The sequence below is a fragment of the Melanotaenia boesemani genome, chromosome 15 (assembly GCF_017639745.1).
Source record: "Melanotaenia boesemani isolate fMelBoe1 chromosome 15, fMelBoe1.pri, whole genome shotgun sequence".
Taxonomy (NCBI): Eukaryota; Metazoa; Chordata; class Actinopteri; order Atheriniformes; family Melanotaeniidae; genus Melanotaenia; species Melanotaenia boesemani.
The window spans coordinates 30,660,612-30,681,358 of NC_055696.1; the positions used below are offsets into that span (position 1 = coordinate 30,660,612).

General features: G+C 45.8%; 2 long non-coding RNA genes across 2 annotated transcripts; one reads left to right on the top strand and one right to left on the bottom strand.

The window, feature by feature from the left end:
• Nucleotides 1-116: 116 nt before the first annotated feature.
• On the bottom strand, nt 117-7,116 carry LOC121654848. The gene is made up of 3 exons (XR_006013023.1): nt 7,020-7,116; nt 3,573-3,578; nt 117-126 (listed from the first exon to the last, which is right to left on the bottom strand). It is a non-coding gene; the product is annotated as an uncharacterized LOC121654848 (long non-coding RNA).
• Nucleotides 7,117-16,730: 9,614 nt separating this feature from the next.
• LOC121654851 lies at nt 16,731-20,239 on the top strand. Its single transcript, XR_006013026.1, has 3 exons — nt 16,731-16,740; nt 19,941-19,949; nt 20,140-20,239. It is a non-coding gene; the product is annotated as an uncharacterized LOC121654851 (long non-coding RNA).
• Nucleotides 20,240-20,747: the final 508 nt, after the last annotated feature.

A 20,747-nucleotide genomic window follows, 5' to 3' on the forward strand; every position in this document is an offset into this window, starting at 1 on the left:
GGTGTCCATCTCATGAGTGAGACTCAAGTTTGACTCCCACATGGGACATATTACAATGGGGCGAATATTAACACCTTCCAGTTAGGTCCTTAGGTGAGACCAATAATGCTACTGTCTAACCACCTCCTCATGGGTGCAATAGAACAGAGAGACGTACTGGCTCAGGTGTCACCCAGTCAATCAAGGTCTACATCAGGTACTGAGGAACCAGGGTACTGTGGCAAGAAATGGGCCACTGGAACACAAAACAAACACAACTGGACATGGGATGTGAATAAGGTTCTGTTGGAATTCTACTACTATAGTAACCCTAGTGAGCGGGGCTACATTAAGAGAATGGTGGATATATGGATACTCTGAAACTTCAATTTTACACTGACAATAAACAACTCGTAGCTCAGTGTTTCTTCATCCACAAAAGGCAACTGCTACAACAGTTAAAGATTGAGGAGATACAACATGCTAATGTTATGGCAAGGGGGAGCCAGGACGATAGGTCAGAAGGGGGAGTTAACATCAGCTTCCCCCCTGAGAATGGGTACTAAGCCCCAAGATGAATGAGAGTAACTGACCTGAGGGATAAGATCATGGCTAAGATGAGATCCTGCCAGCTCCAACGCTGACTAGCAAGAATGAGTGAAGTACCACCAGATTGTCTTCTAGCTGATGTGAATGCAGCACTAAGAACAATCTGTACTGTGACCATCACTGAAACCAATGAGTTAATATACAGCACAGCAAAAGTGATCCTGGAGATGCTTGGCCAACAAAACATCAATATGAAGGGAAAGAAGAAGGCAACATAAAGGAGCCATGAAAGCCTTCATTACAAACTCAATGAGGCTGTGGCAGACCACCCTGGAGGCCAGCTTTGAGCCAGTTGCACAAGTCTCCATCAAATTTGGCACATACCAAGTGAAGAAGAAATCCCTTAAAAGTATTACTTTCCAATATACTTATATAAGTACTAATACTCACCATCTGACTCCATGGGCTTTCTTCTCTTTTAGGATGTGGACCAGTGAAAACAAAAAACTTCTCTCCTTTAACCATTTATTGAATACAATGATATTAGAAATTGTACAACAGATCAGAGTTCTATGTACAGAACCCAACAGACCTAACAACAGACTTGTAAGTGTCCTGCTGTCCGCCACCAGTCAGAACACTACTACCTGATTTCTGAACCCTTTTAAAATCAGACATAGTTTCTGCAGACTAATGTGCAGTTGCTGGGCAAAGTCCCAGCAGTCTTCTCGTGGTTTTCACCTGGTACCTGCTTCCTATTTTCTGTAAGAGAGAGATAAAGACACACACAAACAAGCCCAAGTGCGATTTTCCTTTGCAGAATGCACTCTGAATCAGATGAACTATTCTGTAAAGAACAATAAACAATTGCAACCCTAAGATAAACCACTCTAATAATCAATCTTTCTGCTCTTTTTCACCTCCTTACTTTATGAGTCTTAACTGTTGCTTAAGGATTCATAATACACTATTTGTAAATATGTGGGCTTAGAATAAGAATAAATTAAAGTAATTAGCACACCTTAGTAATTACTTTATACTAATATCCTAATAGATTTCTTACAATTCCTCCTTTTGACCTCTCAAGAGACGTCATATCAGAGAAATAATCATCACCCTTCTCTTGAAACCATTCTAATCACAATTTCACTTCATCTGCTTCAACCATTTCTACCTACGCATAAGCTGCTTTCAGACTTTCTGTTTCTTCTCTGTAGTAGCAACCATCCGTAAATGGCTGCCTCACATCACTTCCTGTCAAGGCCTCAGTCTGCATGTCTGCTCTCACTTTGTGTCTTTCACCAAAATTTATTCACACTTATGTTCAGGAAAAGGATCCATCCCATCATCCATCCATCTATTGTCTGCCGCTTATCCAGAGTCGGGTTGCAGGGGCAGCTGCCTAAGCAGGGAAACCCAGACTTCCCTCTCCCGGGCCACATTCACCAGCTCATCCAGGGGGATCCCAAGGCGTTCCCAGGCCAGCTGAGAGATGTAGTCCGTCCAGCATGTCCTGGGTCTTTCCGGGGGCCTCTTTCTGGTGGGAGGTGCCTGGAACTCCTCACCAGGGAGGCGTCCAGGAGGCATCCTGACCAGATGTCTGAGCCACCTCATCTGGCTCCTCTCGAAGCGGAGGAGCCCCTCCTGGATCACCGAGCTTCTCACCCTATCGATTCGATTCTATTCTATTCTATTCTATTCTATTCTACAGTCATTTAGCAGACGCTTTTATCCAAAGCAACTTACATTTGAGAGTAAGAACACAAGAATTGAAACAAGATGGGACATTATAATTAAGTGGTAGTAAGACTGCTTTGAGTCCAGTTGGACCCAGGTGCTGTCATGTAGTGCTAGAGGCAGTGCATATATATATATACAAGGGATAATGCCCGACGAGGTGGCCATTATCATAAATTAATGGACGGCGTGGAGGAGTGGACCATCCGACGTGAAGCAGAGGATAATGAAACACTAAAGGTGCATGGATGGAAGTTATTGTGCATATTGTGAATATTTCTCTCTCCTCACCATCTAGAAGCTGTGAGATTCTAATCCTGCTTCCTGTCTGTTCACCTGATGCTGATATTCATCACATATTATTCCTTCTGTGTTTAGAATGTAGCTGCCTCACAGCTTTAAATTCATCCTGTTGATTTTATACCTTTTAATTAGTAAATCCTGAAAATTTCATCCTTCTTTCTCATAAATATTTGATTTTATAAAAACATATGAAGAAATATTTTAACTGTTGGTGTTTAAAGAGAAAACTGCTGCAAAATCTGTTTATGTGTTTAGTGCCTGCAGCGTTTCCAATCCAAAGAGCCATTTTTCCCTCAGCCAGCTAAATAGAACTACTTTAGAGACGCAAATGTTACGAGACTTTTCCAAAAGGCAACTTAATATATATTTTAATGAAGAGCCACCACAGGATATTTGTTATTTTTGAAGAACCACACTTTTATTTCCATTTTTAGGTTTTAAAATAAAGAAAAAGATAAAACTTTTAATAAAAAGAGGATAAACAGGCTTTCTTCTAAGGGATGTAGATATTTGTGGAAAATTATGCAAAAGTTAAAAAAAAGTCCCTGGTTTCCAACCTAATGACAAGAAAGAGAGATGAAAAAACATATTTTAGCCATGTATGTAGACGGATTGTGGAAGGTCCAGAGAGCCACTTGCGGCTCCAGAGTCACAGGTTGGAGACCCCCTGATGTAGTGTTAGTAAACCAAAATTTACTGCATTTTCTTTATATAGCTGTAGGCCTTCTTTTAAAGGAAAGAGACATTTTGCATGTTACAATGCGATTAATCGCGATTAATCACAGAATGTCATGCGATTAATCTCGATTAAAAATTTTAATCGTTGTCCAGCACTAATTAATATATATATATATATATATATATATATATATATATATATATATATATAAAACAGGGCAGACCTGCCAGTGTTGGAGACTGAACAATACTGGAAAGGCATATGGGAGAAGGAGGCATTATACGACAGCGGTGCACAGTGGCTGATGGATCTAAGAGCAGACCACAGCAACCTCCCTGAACAAAAAAAAATGTAACCATCACATCAGCAGACATTCAACAAAGAGTCTCAGGTATGAAGAACTGGACAGCACCAGGGCATGACATTGTTCACACCTACTGGCTGAAGAAGCTAACTGCGCTCCATGAGCACCTGGCAGCACAAATGACCCAGCTGCTAAAGGATGGGACCCACCAGGGGCGTCTCCAGCTTTTGAGGACGCCCTGGGCTTAGCCCGGGGAGCTTCTATATATATATATATATATATATATATATATATATATATATATATATATATTCAGGAGTGTATATATATATATATATATATATGTATGTATATTCAGGAGTATTACATTTGAATATAAAATTTCTTTAAGTTGATCACACACAAGAGATTCAATAATTTTTGACAAAATGCACAAATTTGATATTGACCTATAGTTCGTTAAAACTGGCCTCCTTTTAAAAGAAGAAAAGAGGAACAACAAAAGCTGACTTCAATTCTGATTGAATTTCTTTACTTTCAATCGAAAGATTAAAAAGTATTGTAAGAGGCTGTGCAACAAAATTAGCAGCCTTTTTCAAATAGTAAGGCTCTATCAAATCTGGTCCAGGAGGTTTTCTGTGGTTTTAACATTTGAGGACTTATGCACTTGCTGCACAGTAAAAGGTACAAAATGAAAACATTTGGGGGTTTATACAGGGAGTTGTTGAGGCAGCTCCTATAGAGTCAAACAAAGAACCAGATGCCACAAAATGCTTGTAAAGTTATCTTTCTTTGACTGAGCTAAATAACTATTATCAATGTCCATGACTGATTCGGACATGTCTGCTACTGGCACCTCCTTTGTCTGTAACTAATCTTTGATACCCTCTACAAAATAATATCAAAAAACAGAAAACAAGTCAAGCTTATAATAATACAATGTTGTAATATAATACAAATTATTTAAATTCAACATCTTCCAGCACAATAAAAGCATTAACCTTTCCTGGCTATCTGGCCATTCAGAAATGGGAAGAGTACTATAAACTACACAGGAGGTACATGAGATAAATACAACGCCAGGTAATGAAAACTTTGAGTAATTAATAACAATTAAACAAAATGACATGAAAGAACAAAATAATATTTCCTAGAAAGCATTACTATTGAAGTATTTCCCATGTCATTTTTTTCTTAAGAAGGGGTTTGCCCTGATTCGGTCCAGGGTACAAGACTGGAAAAAAACATATTCCAAAAGGGGTAAAGTACTGAAAAAGAACCGCTGCTATTGAACATGAGCGATCATGATTCAAGATATGAAAACTTAACATGTTTTTGTTAAAATTTGTACTTAAACGTGCAGCCTTCATTTGTGTTGAGATGTTGCGGTTCAGTTGCATTAATTAATAACTAAGGATAACTAATGATAACTAATTCTAACTAAGGATAACTAAGGATAGCAGCTTAGGTAGCACTAGCATACCTAAATAAAAATGCTGTATAAGTCAGAATGATTGTTGGCTATTGTAAACACTTACATTTCCAAACCCTGATTATAAGACAACCCCCAATTTCCATAACTAATCTTCAGAAAAAGACTATCAATGTTTCCCCTAACATTATACCCCTACCAGATCAAATTGAACTATTTTGATCTGATTTCTATGTCGCAAGTCACACCAGACGTCCTTTAAGTCTCATTTGCTTACAGTAATAATAAACGGTTTATACTGAGTTCTTTTATTAAAACTAAACAGTGTGGTGTTATTTAGCTGATTTGCACATAGACTGTGTAGGATATACAACATGACATGTCAGAGCTGATCTCTCTGTCGCGCTCTCGGAGTTTCCCCCGAGATGCGCGCACACACTGACACCTGCGCGCGTGTAACATAAACTACTGTCTTGTGTAGCGACCCCCGACGGCGATCTGCTTGTGTCAAACAAAAGATACACATATTTGGGACAATACTGTAATACATCTTACCCTTTACTTTTCTTCTAAAAAAGCTAAGGAGTTGTAACTGCTTTATCTTAGGTTTTCTGTCCATTTTGCTAGCTCTGGTTTGCCGCTGTCCGACTGCTGCTACTCTCTTCTCTGCACATGCGCACACAGAACCCACTGGTTATCGGCTGTGGGTTTGTACAGCTATAGAAGCAACGTACTGTAATCTGACACCCAGTAACGTAATTTGACGTTGGTGACAGGGCTTATCAGACCCTCCAACCCATAGTCCAGCCCTGCTCTGCCCAGCGTTGCTCTGGATGTGATCGTGAGTGAGTGTGCGTGTGTATAACCTGCGGCTGTTGAGAAATAACGGAGTGGAGCATCTATATAAGGTGATATATTGGTCTTTGCTGCCGGGGCTAGACTCAAAAGACCCGGGGCTAAAGCCCCGGAAAAATCGGCTGATGATGCCACTGGGACCCACCCTGAATGGCTAACTGAAGGCCGGACAATCCTGATCCAGAAGGATCTCCTGAAGGGAACAGTTCCACCCAACTATCGGCCAATAACCTGTCTCCCTACCACATGGAAGCTCATGTCAGGCTTCATAGCGGCTAAGACATCCCACTCCATCCTTCCTTCACTCGTGAACAAGACCCTGAGATCCGTGAACTCCTCCACTTGGGGCAGGACCTCATTGCCGACACGGAGAAAGCACTCCACTCTTTTACGGCTGAGGACCATGGTCTCGGATTTGGAGATGCTGATTTTTGCCCCAGCCACTTCAGACTTGGCTGCGAATCACTCCAGTGAGAGCTAAAGATCACGGCCAGATGAAACCAAGAGAATCACATCCTTCGCATAGAGCAAAGACCTAATCCTGAAACACCTTGGCTTTGCCTAGAAATTCTGTCCATAAAGGTTATGAACAGAATTGGTAAGAAAGGGCAGCCTTAGCAGAGTCCAACCCTCATGGGAAATGATTCTGATTTACTGCACCAGTTGTACAGGGACCGGACAGCTCGTACAAGGGGGTCTGGTACTCCATACTTCCAGAGTACCCCCTACTGGAGTTCCTGTGGGACACGGTCGAATGCCTTCTCCAGGTCAACAAAGTACATGTAGACTGGTTGCGCAAACTCCCATGCCCCCTCCAAGACCCTGAAGAGAGTGTAGAGCTGGTCCACTGTTCCATGTCCAGGACGAAAACCACATTGCTCCTCCTCAATCCGAGGTTCGACTACCTGATGGACCCTCCACTCCAGCACCCCTGAAAACACCTTACCAAGGGGGCTGAGGAGTGTGATTCCCCTGTAGTTGGAGCACACCCTCTGGTCCCCCTTTTTGAAGAGAGGAACCACCACCCCAGTCTGCCAGTCCGGGGAAACTGTTCCAGATCTCCACACGATGCTGCAGAGGTGTGTCAACCAAGACAGCCCTAAAGCATCCAGAGCCTTAAGGAACTCTGGGCAGACCTCATCCACCCCCAGGGCCCTGCCACTGAGGAGCTTTTTAACCACCTCAGCCCTAGAGATGGGAGACCCAACACCAGCCACCCCAGACTCTGCTTCCTCATCAGAAGACGTGTTGGTGGGATTGAGAAGGTCTTCGAAGTATTCCCTCCACAGCCTCACAACATCCCGAGTCGAGGTCAGCAGCCCCCCATCCCCACTGCACACAGTGTTGATGGAGCACTGCTTTGCCCTCCTGAGCCGACGGATGGTGGACCAGAATCTCCTTGAAGCCGTCTGGAAGTTATTCTCCATGGCCTCTCCGAACACCCCCCATGCCCGAGTTTTTGTCTTAGCGACCGTGGAAGCTGCATTCGGCTTAGCCTGCCGATACCATCTGCCTCTGGAGTCCCACAGGCCAAAAAGGCCCAATAGGACTCTTTCTTCAGCTTGACGGCATCTCTCACTGCTGGTGTCCACCAATGAGTTCGGGGATTACCGCCATGACAAGCACTGATGACCTTACGGCCACAGCTGTGGCTGGCCGCCTCAACAATAGAGGCACGGAACACAGCCCAATCAGACTCAATGTCCCCCGCCTCACCTGGGACATGGTTGAAGCTCTGCCGGAGATAGGAGTTGAAACTCTTTCTGACAGGGGACTCTGCCAGACGTTCCCAGCAGACCCTCACAACACTCTTGGGTCTGTCAGGCCTGACCGGCATCCTCCCCCACCATCTGAGCCAACTCACTGCCAGGTGGTGATTAGTTGACAGCTCCGCCCCTCTCTTCACCCCAGTGTCCAAGACATGTGGCCGCAAGTCCGACGACACGACTACAAAGTCGATCATCAAACTGCTGCCTAGAGTGTCCTGGTGCCAAGTGCACATGTGGACACTCTTATGTCTGAACAAGGTGTTCGTTATGGACAGTCCATGATGAGCACAGAAGTCCAACAACAAAGCACCACTTGGATTTAGATTAGGGGGGGCGTTCCTCCCAATCACGCCCCTCCAGGTCTCGCTGTCATTGCCCACCTGAGTATTGAAGTCCCCCAGCAGAACAAGGGAGTCTCTGGAAGGAGTGTTCTCACACACCCCCTCCAAGGACTCCAAAAAGAGTGGGTACTGTCACAGTGCCTAGATGGCACTGAGGTTTCCCAGCTGTCCCTGAAGGCATTCTCCCTCCAGCTCAGTTGATTGCTGATGCGCTCCACCTGCGCTATGCACCTTAAATACCAGCCTGTGACAACTCTTCCCTGCCAGATCGTCTCGGTTTATCCCTGCACGCTTCCAGCCCTGATCTTCTGCCTGCCAACCTGTTCTCTGACCTGCGACCTGTTTTTGGACCTGGATATCCTGATTCTGCCTGCCCCCTGTCTGGTAACTCCTGCCAACCTGTCCCTGATCTTTGACCTGTTTTTCGACCTGGATATCCTGATTCTGCCTGCCCCCTGTCTGGTAACTCTGTCTGTCGATTGATTCTGCTGGTACTCTGACCCTTGGACTGTCCCCAGGATTTGGAGTTTGGATTACGGAACCTGTCTCTTTTTAGTCTGGAAATTCTGGAGGATTCTTGGAGGATTTATTCAGTCTGGATTTTCAGCTCTTGTAACTATCTGAACCAACAAACTGTTTTTGGTCCAGCAGTTTCCACAGCCTTGGCAGAGCCCCCACTGCTGCATCTCGGTTCCTGTAAACAACCCGGCCGGTTTCCAATCCCTCTGCTGGTACATGAGCAAAATTATCTTGCACATTCCTGTCTGATCTTGCTGGATTCTCATCTGGGCTCTCCTACCCTGACAGGCTAGCTGACGGTGAAAACCAGACCCGACTCCTCTGGAGATATTCTCATCATTACAATAAAAACCGTTTTACCCAGTCCTCAGTTCCAACTTTATTTGTGGTCCAGTTTGCTGATCCGTGACAGGGTACTCTGAACTGCTATTTGGTGCATTAGCACAAACAACAGTCAGAAGGCGGAGGGAGGCTACCCTTTCGTCCACCGGGGTAAACCCCAATGTACAGGCGCCAAGGGGGGGCAATGAGCATGCCCACACCTGCTCGGCGCCTCTCACCGGGAGCAACTCCAGAATTGAAGAGGGTCTAGCCCCTCTCAAGGACAGTGGTTCCCAAACTATGCGTCAAGGTGAGTCCAGCTATATCTAGCTGGAACCACTCAACCTCACGCACCAGCTTAGGATCCTTCCCCACCAGAGAGGTGACATTCGACGTCCCTAGAGCTAGCTTTTGCAGCCGAGGATCAGATCGCCAGGGTCCACGCCTCTGGCAGACGCCCAGCTCACAATGCATCCGACCCCTTTGGCCCCTCCTGCAGGTGGTGAGCCCACAGGAGGAGAAGCCCATGTAACCCTTTCGGGCTGAGCCCAACCGGGCCCCATGGGCAAAGGCCCGGCCACCAGGCACTCGCCTCTGTGCCCCACCTCCAGGCCTGACTCCAGAGGGGGGCCCCGATGACCCAAGTCCAGGCCATGGAAACCTTGGACCTTGCTAAATAATTTCTAGGTGAAAAAACATCTGAGCATTTCCTCACTCACTCAACATTTCAACAAGTATAAATGAACATAGTATAAAGTGAAATACAATACAAAAATGTATATTCACTTTTAATGCCTTTGTCAGGCCTGCACCTCCTCCACCAGCCTGCTCATCATCTCCAGAATACTGAGCCTTGGAAAGAACTACAAATCCCATACCCACTGGACTCAACATCCCTATATATACCTTCAGTCCACTTCCACTCCTTGTCTAGTCTTGTCTATGCTCATGCATTCTCTCTACTGACCGACTTAATTAAACCTTCTAGAAACTATAACCTGTGACTGTGTCTACCTGTTCAGCATCAGATCTTACAGAAGACTAGACCTACCACGGACACAGCAGGTAGTTCTTCGTTCGAGGGACCTTCCTCTGCTTCAGCCCGGTCCCTGAGCAAACCACCAACTTCACTCGGTTTACTGCAGCAGTCAACGCGTTGGAACAGAGACTGGGAAGACAGGAAGCCGTGATGGCCGATCTTCTCCGACATCTTCAGATCCAACATCATCCGCCACCAACGGCTGAGGGAAATCCCGCTCCAACTCCGACGCTGATGGCTGTTGCCCCTTCCGCACCGTGATCTGCTGCCTCCCCGGTGAGACTCCCGGAGGTCTTCCATGGCGACTCTTCAGGTTGCGCTGGCTTCCTCCTTCAGTGCAACCTGTACTTCACCTACCATCCCGCTGCAGGACAGCGAGCGAATCGCCACAGTCATCTCTCTTCTGGGTGGTCGAGCACGGGAGTGGGCCACCGCCGCCTGGAACAATGGCGGGAGCAGTCTGACATCCTACCCAGGCTTCTTACGACTATTTTGTTCCGTCTTCGACCATCCTCCTGAGGGCAGAGAGGGAGGAGAACGCCTTCTTCGACTCCAGCAGGGCTCCCGATCCGTGGCAGATTATGCTCTTGACTTCCGCACCAAGGCGGCAGCAAGTGGGTGGAACGAATCGGCGCTGATTACCGTCTTCCGGCAGGGGCTCTGCTCTAACATCCAAACAGAGTTAGCCTGTCGGGATGACGCCCTCACCTTGGACGCTCTCATCTCCCTGGCCATCCGCTTGGACAACCTGCACCGCGAAAGACATCACGCCCACGGTCGGCCCAGGTATAAGGATGATTCAGCGGAGGAACCTATGCAGGTGGAGCTTGCCAGGTTATCCGCGTCAGAACGATGACGTCGTAAGGAAAAAGGCTTATGCATGTACTGTGGTGAGGGGGATCATCTTCTGCCAGACTGCCCTCACGCACCCCGGGCACGACTCGAGAAGAGTGGTCGGTGATCGGCTGATTCCCGGGTGAGTGCGGCTCCTCCCTCTTACTGTTTGGATCAATTCTCCATCACAGTGTGTGTATATACTGGTGATTCAAACTGTCCTGTTTCAGCCTTAATAGACTCCGGGGTGGCAGGTGATCTTATCTCTCCTATCCTGGTTAACCGGCTCCATCTTCCACTCCATCGTCTCCCCGCTCCAGTCGCCATCCAGGCTATTGATGGGAGACCCATCAGTGGAGGCACCATTACCCATTTCGTAGGCCCCCTCAAGCTCAGAGTGGAGTCCCATCAGGAAGATATCACCTTATTCGTTCTCCCACAGTCCCGTTATCTCCTCGTCTTGGGTCTTCCCTGGCTTAGTAGAAACACACCCACATTTCACTGGAAGTCCAAAACCGTGAGTTTTCCCACAGCACCAATGGATAGCTCAGTGGTTTTGGGCTGTGCTTCCACCTCCATTGAGAGCCCTTCGACTCACCTGTCCCCAAAGAATATCAGGACCTGCAGGAGGTGTTCAGCAAGCTCCGCGCCACCTGTCTGCCACCACACCGGCCCAGTGACTGCAAAATCGATCTTCTACCAGGGACCTCGCCCCCACGGAGTCGCATTTATCCACTCACGCTGTCTGAACAGAAGGCCATGGAAACATATGTGGAGGAGGCGCTGCGGCAGAAATTCATCCGTCCTTTTTCTTCCCCGGCTTCGGCTGGGTTCTTCTTTGTGGAAAAGAAGGATGGGGGTCTCCGACCGTGTATCGATTACAGGGGTCTTAATAACATCACAATCAAGTACCAGTATCCTCTCCCCCTGGTTCCCAGTGCTCTAGACCAATTACATGGTTCCACCATCTACACCAAACTGGACCTACGCTGCGCCTACAATCTGGTGCGCATTAAGGAGGGTGATGAATGGAAAACTGCCTTCAGTACGCACTCAGGCCACTTCGAATACTGCGTGATGCCCTATGGCCTGGCTAACGCCCCCTCGGTGTTCCAGAGCCTCATTAATGATGTGTTGCGGGACATGTTAGGAAAGTTTGTTGTGGCATACATTGACGATATTCTCATATACTCTAAATCTAGGTCTCAACATATCCAGCATGTCTGACAGGTCCTGGAACGGCTTCTGGAACACCGGCTGTATGTTAAAACGGAGAAGCGCGTGTTCCACTCCCCCACCGTCTCCTTCCTGGGATACGCCATCGGTCCGGAGGGGGTGAGGATGGACCTGGATAAGGTCAAGGCGGTGACGTCATGGCCGACACCTCGTACGGTTAAGGAGCTCTAGCGATTCTTAGGGTTCGCTAACTTCTACCGACGTTCATCTGAAACTTCAGTTCAGTGGCATCTCCCATCACAACACTCCTCAAGGGGAAACCAAGGACGCTCACGTGGACACCGGCTGCTCAGGAGACTTTCGAGGATCTGAAGAGACGTTTCACCACCGCACCGATCCTGTGCCTACCTGACCCCAGTCTGGCCTTTGTGGTGGAGGTTGACGCCAGCGAATCCGGTGTTGGGTCCATCCTCTCACAACGGTCCGGTGAGCCACCCAAATTACATCCCTGTGCTTATTTCTCCAGGAAGCTGTCCCTGGCAGAACGAAATTATGATGTGGGGAACCGTGAGCTACTAGCAGTGAAATTGGCCATGGAGGGGTCGCTACAGCCATTCCAAGTCCTGACTGACCACCGCAATCTGGAGTACCTCTGCACGGCAAAGCGCCTGAACCCACGCCAGGCTAGGTGGGCTCTGTTTTTCTCTCGCTTTAACTTTACTATCTCCTACAGACCTGGAAGCCGGAATGCCAAGGCTGATGCTCTGTCTCGTCGAGATGGCCCTGTTACACCGTCCCTGGAACCCACTACCATTCTCCCCGCAGCTGTTTTCGTCAGCCCCATCATGTGGGACCTGGACGCTGACCTGGAACGAGAGTCCCGACTGTCACCAGCACCCCCAACGTGTCCGGCTGACCGCACCTTCGTGCCTCAGACCCTTTATGACAGGATTATTAGGTGGGCTCACATGTCTACGTCTCAGGTCATCCCGGCATGAAACGCACTGCTCAACTGATCTCCCAGAAGTACTGGTGGCCCAACCTGACCTTTGATGTCGACCAGTATGTTAAATCCTGCTCTCTGTGCGCCACGACCAAGTCACCACGCCACCCGCCGGCGGGGAAGCTGCTGCCCTTACCTGTCCCACAGAGACCTTGGACTCACATTGCAGTGGATTTTGTCACTGACCTGCCGGTCTCGGAGGGGCATACGGTGATCCTGGTGGTCGTGGACCGCTTCTCCAAATTCTGCAAGTTTATTCCGTTTTCTAACCTCCCTACTGCCTTTCAGGTTGCAGAAGCGGTGTTCAACCATGTTTTCAGGAACTTTGGTCTGCCTGAGGACATAATCTCTGATTGGGGCCTCCAGTTCATATCCCGGGTTTGGAGATCGTTCCTTCATCGCCTGGGGGTCTCGGTCAGCCTGACTTCCGGATACCATCCAGAATCTAACGGCCAAGCTGAACACACTAATCAGGAACTGGGGAGGTTCCTCCAAGCCCACTGCTCACGTAACCAGCATGACTGGGCCCGGTTCCTGCCGTGGGCAGAGTATGCCCAGAACTCCCTCCAGAATGCTTCCACCGGGCTGACGCCGTTCCAGTGCGTGCTGGGTCTCCAACCTCCATTGTGCCCCTGGCATCCGGATCCTGCCGTCCCGCTGTGGACGACTGGTTCCGCCGGGCGGAACACTTCTGGGAATCCACCCACATCCAGCTGCGTCGTGCGACCAGCCACCAGAAGATCCAGGCGGACCGCAAGCGTTCTGAGGCCCCCGTCTGTCGGCCTGGGGATCGTGTGTGGCTCTCCACTCGGGACCTTCCACTTCGGTTACCCTGCAGGAAACTGAGTCCTCCGTTGGTCGGGCCCTTCAAGGTCCTTCGCCGGGTCAATGAGGTGTCGTATACTCTGTTGCTCCCCTCTCAATATCGCATTTAACCCACGTTTCATGTCTCCCTCCTCAGGCTGGTGGTCAGGGGTCCCCTTGCTGATGAGGTTCCGCCTGACGACCCTCCTCCGGCCTTGGAGATTGAGGGTTCCGTGGCGTACTCGGTCCGGTCCCTTCTGAACTCCAGGCATCGCCAGGGACGCCTTGAATGCCTGGTGGACTGGGAGGGGTACGGACTGGAGGAACAGAGTTGGGTCCCACGTGACGACATCCTGGACCCTGACCTCATCCAGGACTTCCACCGGGCTAGGCCCGGCCGTCCTGCCCCTCGTCCTCAGGGTTACCCTCCGGGTGTCCGGCATGGCAAGTCGGGAGCCGTGCCTCAAGGGGGGGGCTCTGTCAGGCCTGCGCCTCCTCCACCAGCCCGCTCATCATCTCCAGAATACTGAGCCCTGGAAAGAACTACAAATCCCATACCCACTGGACTCCGCCATCATGGCTACCACCTGCGCTCCCTGATCAGCCTAACAACCAACACCTGTCAACATCCCTATATATACCTTCAGTCCACTTCCACTCCTTGTCTAGTCTTGTCTATGCTCATGCATTCTCTCTACTGACTGACTTAATTAAACCTTTTTTTTTTAAACTACAACCTGCGACTGTGTCTACCTGTTCAGCGTCAGATCTTACAGCCTTGTTCAGTTTATATTTGTTTTACCCATGTTATTTAAATTATATTATGTTTTATTTGTAGCTTTATATTTTCTTATCTGTATTTCATTATGTTTTATGTAATGTCCTGTTTTTCTTTTTTTGTATTTATTGTTTGTTTACCTGAAGATGCAAATTAGCTCTTAGAAAACTGGTGCAATCATGTAATTGTGCAATGTTTCCTTTAAAATAAACAATAAAATAAATAAAAATAAATAAGGTATGGTTAAGTGATAGCTCGGAAGAGTGGCATAGTGTAATAATTTAGATAAAAATTTGAGGATTTTTGCAGACTGCACACCACGACTGATGGGGTTGAAGCTGAACTTCCTTTGGTCTGACAAACGAGGAAAGTGATGCAGAATAATAACTCCAGGGATTATCAGAATCAGATATACGATCAGATGAGGGCTGCAGGTCTTCAAGACTTTTTTTTTTAAAGATTGCAAACATGGGTAAAGATATAAAGGCAATGTTGTCTTTTCTTTTAAAAATCATTAGATTGCTTTGGACAGAATTCTGTGTCTTCACATGGTGTCAAATACTATGTCTAACGCCATTCAGAGAGGTTTGAAAGCACACTGGTCACAAGAGTAACAGGAAGACTTAAACACCACATCTTAGATCTGAAATATGCCAGTTGAAAATCTTTATTCATTACACAGTGGAATGTGTTGACAACATGTGCACAGCCTCTGATGCATGTACGACTGCATTTTACTGCCATCTCGCATGTGAAAAATAAACAATTTGAATCTTGAATTGTTAAAATTCTCTTCTGTTATAATTCTATACAGAGAGATTGGAAAAACTTCACCAGTCTATTTAGGAACTTTATGCACTTTGGGCAAATGCACTACATCCCTTTGATAAAACTATGATCCATACAGACAAAATTATCCTCTTTTCATCTCAGATAGCAGGAAATTTTTTGGCCCAAATTCAGCATTCAACAGACTGACAACATTGACTCAATATGATCGTAGCTGCCAGAACTGAGTCACATGACCACCACATGTGACCCACAAGGACATTACCATAAGGAATTTCTCCCGCATTAGGACCACTTCAAAGAACTGACATCTTTGCTGAGTGTTTTTTTTCTCTTCACAGATGCTCATGGGATGCCGGAATACTGGAGTACAGCTGATGTTTCTATGGAACAGATGACTCTGGAAAGGACATGAAATTATTAAAAGGATAACACGCTTCCTCCAACCAGTCAGAGCAACATTTCTGCTCTGGCAACCAAGAACAGAATTCATACTTAGACATCACCTTCACACTTTTTTTGTTGAAGCCGCTGATAAAATAATTTCCCTGAGACACTGTCTTCAAATGTCAGTTATTTCTTTTGCAGGTACTATTTTGTGATGTATTTTATCAAGTTACATAACTTAATGAGATTTATAAATACCACTTTTTAAAGTTAAACAACCTTTTACTTAAGTTTACTGCAGCTTGTCTGGAAAATGAAGGTTTACATGTTAGAAATGTTTAGTCTGTCTGTCTCTTACAGAAGTATACTGCTTTGGATGGAGAACACAACCACGGTCACTCCTCTCACACAGTCGATTGTGTTTGAGTTAGAAGGCTTCGATGTACCACCAGGCTACGGCCCTTTCCTCTTCTTCTTGGCTCTGTCTGCCTACATTGTGGTGCTGCTGGGGAATGGTATAGTAGTGTGTGTCATTGCTGTAGATAGGAACCTGCACAGACCCATGTTTATAATAGTGTGTCACCTGGTAGTCTGTGATCTGCTGGGGGCCACTGCAGTGCTGCCTTGCCTCATGATGCACTTCCTGATGGGACAGAAGAGGATTGCCTACATCCCGGCCATCGCTCAGGGCTTCTGTGTGCACACATACGGGGTTACAGTGCAGACTGTACTGGGTGTTATGGCCTATGACAGGTAAAAATAAATACATCTCACACACTGATGGAATCACTCACAGATTTGTGTTAAAGTCACACTTCTGAACTTTCTGAGCATAAAAGTCTGCGCTCCAGACTGGTGTGATGGCACAGTGACTTGTCTTAACTGGCCAGCAGCACCCTGAGGCTGAGAAGCAGCTCTGTACAACTTTTTATTCTGGGACACCACCTGATTTAGCAGCTGGGTTTAATTTTACACAGCAAGAGGAAAAGAAAGTGAGAAAGGACAGACAGCTTTTACTGGCTGGAGAGATCTCACAGTGCAGGTAGGATGAAGATGGATTAGTTCATCAGGAAGAATAGGATCGGTTCTTTTCTTCAGTGTCGGGTTTGGTCGTTTGATCTAGTTAACTGACTGGTGAGCAGGTACAGTAGATGGCCACATGAATTTTAAATACTGACTTTTACCTCGTGTACGGTGAGTTTTACTTTCTTCTAGTCCTGAGATGCAAAATAAATCCCAGAGAATTACATGTCTGAAGTACCTACACTGACTGCTCAGCTTTATGTTTTGTACTGGATTTGGATTTATATTTGCTTTTGTCTTGCTTCCAGATATTATGCAAACGTTATTCTAGGTGTTGATTTCTCCTGTAATTGTTTATGATTTTCTTTTTATTCATTTAATTGAATTTCTTTTTTCCCCCTTCTACCACTTATGTTCTGGTTGGTGGAATATTTTTTATTTTTATTTATTTATGTATTTATTTATTTAGCAGGTTTTTAAACAAATCTTATTAATATTAATGCTGCATTTTGCTGTGTTATAGCTGTTTTTTCACTGGTTACCAAACCAAATATCATTATCTTGCAGCAAAATAAATTAAATCATTATTATTATTAAAGTATATTAATCTGATCATTTCAAAAATCCTACCCTCAAATCCTTTTTTAACTTAGAAGTGAAAAAAAAAAAATTAAAAAAGGCTGAGCTCTTTTCTCTGTGCAGGTACGTTGCAGTATGTGAGCCGCTCAGGTATCGTGCCATCATGACTCCGGCTCAGCTGCACACCTGCTGCGCTCTGGCCTGGATCGTTGCTCTGCTGCTTATTGTGGTTCTCTTTACCTTCCATATAAATGTCCCACTGTGTGGACAAAACATCCCTCACGTCTACTGCAGCAACCGTGGCATCCTCAACCTGGCCTGCATCCCCACGCCCACAAACAACATCTACGGTGCATTTATTAACAATGAAGTTAGGTTTTTGCTTTGGTTTTGCACAAGTTTGGAGCCACATATACGGTAGTATCGAGACTATCACAAGCATGGGCAATGTTCTTATAATTCTTCCAATTAATTGTTAGAAAATTTTAAATAAAAATGAAAACATGGTTTTCAGTTTAAATTAATAATTGCCTTTCTATGATTTTCTAGGTCTTGCCATGACCTGGACTGTGAGTACAGGGATCTTCATCATCATTGCTTTTTCCTACATCCGAATCCTGAGTGCTTCTGTAAAACAAGGCAGAAATGATAAGCGTGTCCGCATCAAAGCAGTTCAGACATGCACACCTCACCTTGTTGTTTATATCCTGTATGAGATCGCTGCAGTCATCATCATTGTGACTCTCAGGTTCCCCTCCCTCTCCCAAAACATACGGAAGTTCTTCAGCATTTTGTTCATCATCATTCCACCAGCAATCAACCCCATCATCTACGGTCTGGTCAGCAAAGAATTACGCTCTAGCATCATTAAACATTTCCTCACCAAGGTCCATCCCAAAAGCTAACACACTCACAGAGTGAGTCATTATATTGATGGCAATGGTGGTAGGACAGTAGCCTGTGATAATGAGTATGTAGTAAATAATGTGTGATATGTGAGAAACAGCATTTATACATGATAATACAGCTGTACCCAGGACTGCTGAAGTATAACTTTTCAAGGTCCTGGAAGAAAATTAAAGGCATATAAAACCATCAAATGAATGGATAATTATTATATAAAAAAATAAATACACTATCTCTGTGTAACAGCAGCAAGACTTTTGTTCAATGGTTAACCAAATATCAGGCGATCTCCAAAAAAAATATGAATCAGACACGTTTCCACTAGCTGCTTCAATGTCAAAAAATTTGGTTGCATAGTGTCACCAATAGGTCGGAGTATATGCTGCACTGTCAGTAGTTGTAACTGAGAGTGCATTCACACCAGGATAGTCAACTAGACCTGGTACAGTTGTGGACTCGGTTCCGTTGGGGGGCAACATTGTTCTGGACCGAGACTGCATTCACAATACACTTTACCCAAACATTTAAAAAAGTGTGTTCCGGTTCTCACCAGCAGTGGCGCAATGGTGCTGCGTCCTAGCAGCTGTTCTCTGACCACTTACCATTGTCATTCCATGTCCAACCAGGAGCCAGTTTCTAAAGATGAATGAATAATAATTATTTTTTAAAGTCTAAATTTTTGTAAAAAATTTACTGAAAACTAAAGCTGTTAGCAATGTTGCATTTGGATAAACAAACTGGCAATGATGTTTTCAGTGTTGATGCAGAACAACATATAGAAAGAAGTGCATTACATGCTACATTCACTGACACTTGGGACAGCTGAAGCATACCTTAGTGCAGGTTAGTTTACACTTAATATTTATTGGCAATTCATTATCTCCAAGCATGTCTTTCTATGCAGATAAAAAGTCCTCTGATAGTGAAATTGATTTTTTTTTTTTTTTCCCCCACGCCACAGAGACAGAAAGAAAATCCTGCTCAGTAGTATCTTAGTTCAATTTGTGTGGACGATTCTTAAGATGAGACACAAGATAGCCCTTCTTCAGGTTTGTTCTTCAGCTGATGGTTCTGTACATCTTCACATCTTACTCCAACATGTGAAAATCATGTACATCTACAGGGCTCTGATCACCAGTCAATGTAGCTAGTAGATTTTAAAATTAGCAGCTTATGAGAATTTCCACGTTGCAAAATGATGATCAAGAGTCTGCATGAGTGGAAATCTCTCAAGGTTTATTAAACAGAATATGAAATTTGTACAAGTAAGAACATCCACCACAATCTTTTTTTTTTTTTTTTTAACCCTGTCCTGTCCAGCATCCTAACGTTGGTCTGTGTGCCATATTTTGCTTGACAGATTTGCTCTACTAAGGGAGACTTGTTATATACATGGCTGCCCTTGATATTTTTATTATTTTTATTGTAACCTTATTTTCTTTAGTCTTTATATGTCAGTGCCGAACCTGACTGGGAGGTAGAGGAAGAGTGAAGAAAAAAAAAAAAAAAAAAAAAAAAAAAGGGAGGAAAGGACAGGATTAAAATGTGTAAATAACAGTTGTCTAGGCTGCCTTAAACACACCACACACAAAAAACTACCACCGTATTACATGATACATAAAAAAATAGGATAATGATGATATGAAAAGGTACCTGCAGAGAAACGTACCAACACACAGACATCAGCAACATCTAGTCAGAAGCAGATGGACAGACAAGCACGTTTGCGAGCACGCACGTGTGAACGTGCATGTGTGGCCATGCATCAAGGAAGAAGTGTGTGCTTGCACCCTGAAGCATCAGTGGGGGATGGGGGGAGCCCAAGGCCCCAAAGGCCCAGCAGGTCCACAGAGCACTAAGCCCAGGACAGCCAAAGCAGACAGAGCAGTGGCCCACTCAGACCAGAGCAGAGGGGCCCCCAGACTGGAGCCCCCCGGTGCGACGGGGCAGGGGCACCGGGCAGCACAGGGCGACGGTGAGCAGGCCCTCCGTGCGCTGCGGCACAGGCCGCACAGAGGGCAGGCACCCCATAGGCCCAAGGGCCACCCATTCCCCCCAGCAGAGCCCCACCTAGGAACCCGACAGAGCCCAACCACCCTAGACAAAACCACCGCCGGCCACACCAACCCAACACCAAGGCACCCCAGGGACAAGACCATGGGCATCAAGGGCGGCCACCAGGGTATTATTGAGAAGTTGTTTTTTTTTGAGAAATTCCCACCAGGCTGTCAGAGAAGTGCTGATGTTGACACTTTTGAAGCACTTTAGCTTTTTTATACTTGAGCTGAAAAAAAGAAGATTAGAAATATCCAAACTGCCACATAATATTTGTTCTATATCTACCCACAGGTCATGTAGTGGACTAGGTTTAAGCCATTTTAGGACATATTGCAACCTATCAGCTAGGAAGTTGGGCATATCTAATCCAGCCCATCTTTCAGCTTCTGTAAAGTTTTTAAACTGATCAGGGGAGGTTTATTTTTCCAGAGAAATTGGGAGATGTGTGATTCTAGTTATTTAAACCAGGTGGAGGGGGGCTTCATAGAAATCATAGAAAACAAATGGTTGATTTTGGGTAGAACCATCATTTTTATAGTGGCAACTCTGCTGGGAAGCCATCCGGACCTGGCGCTTTTCTACA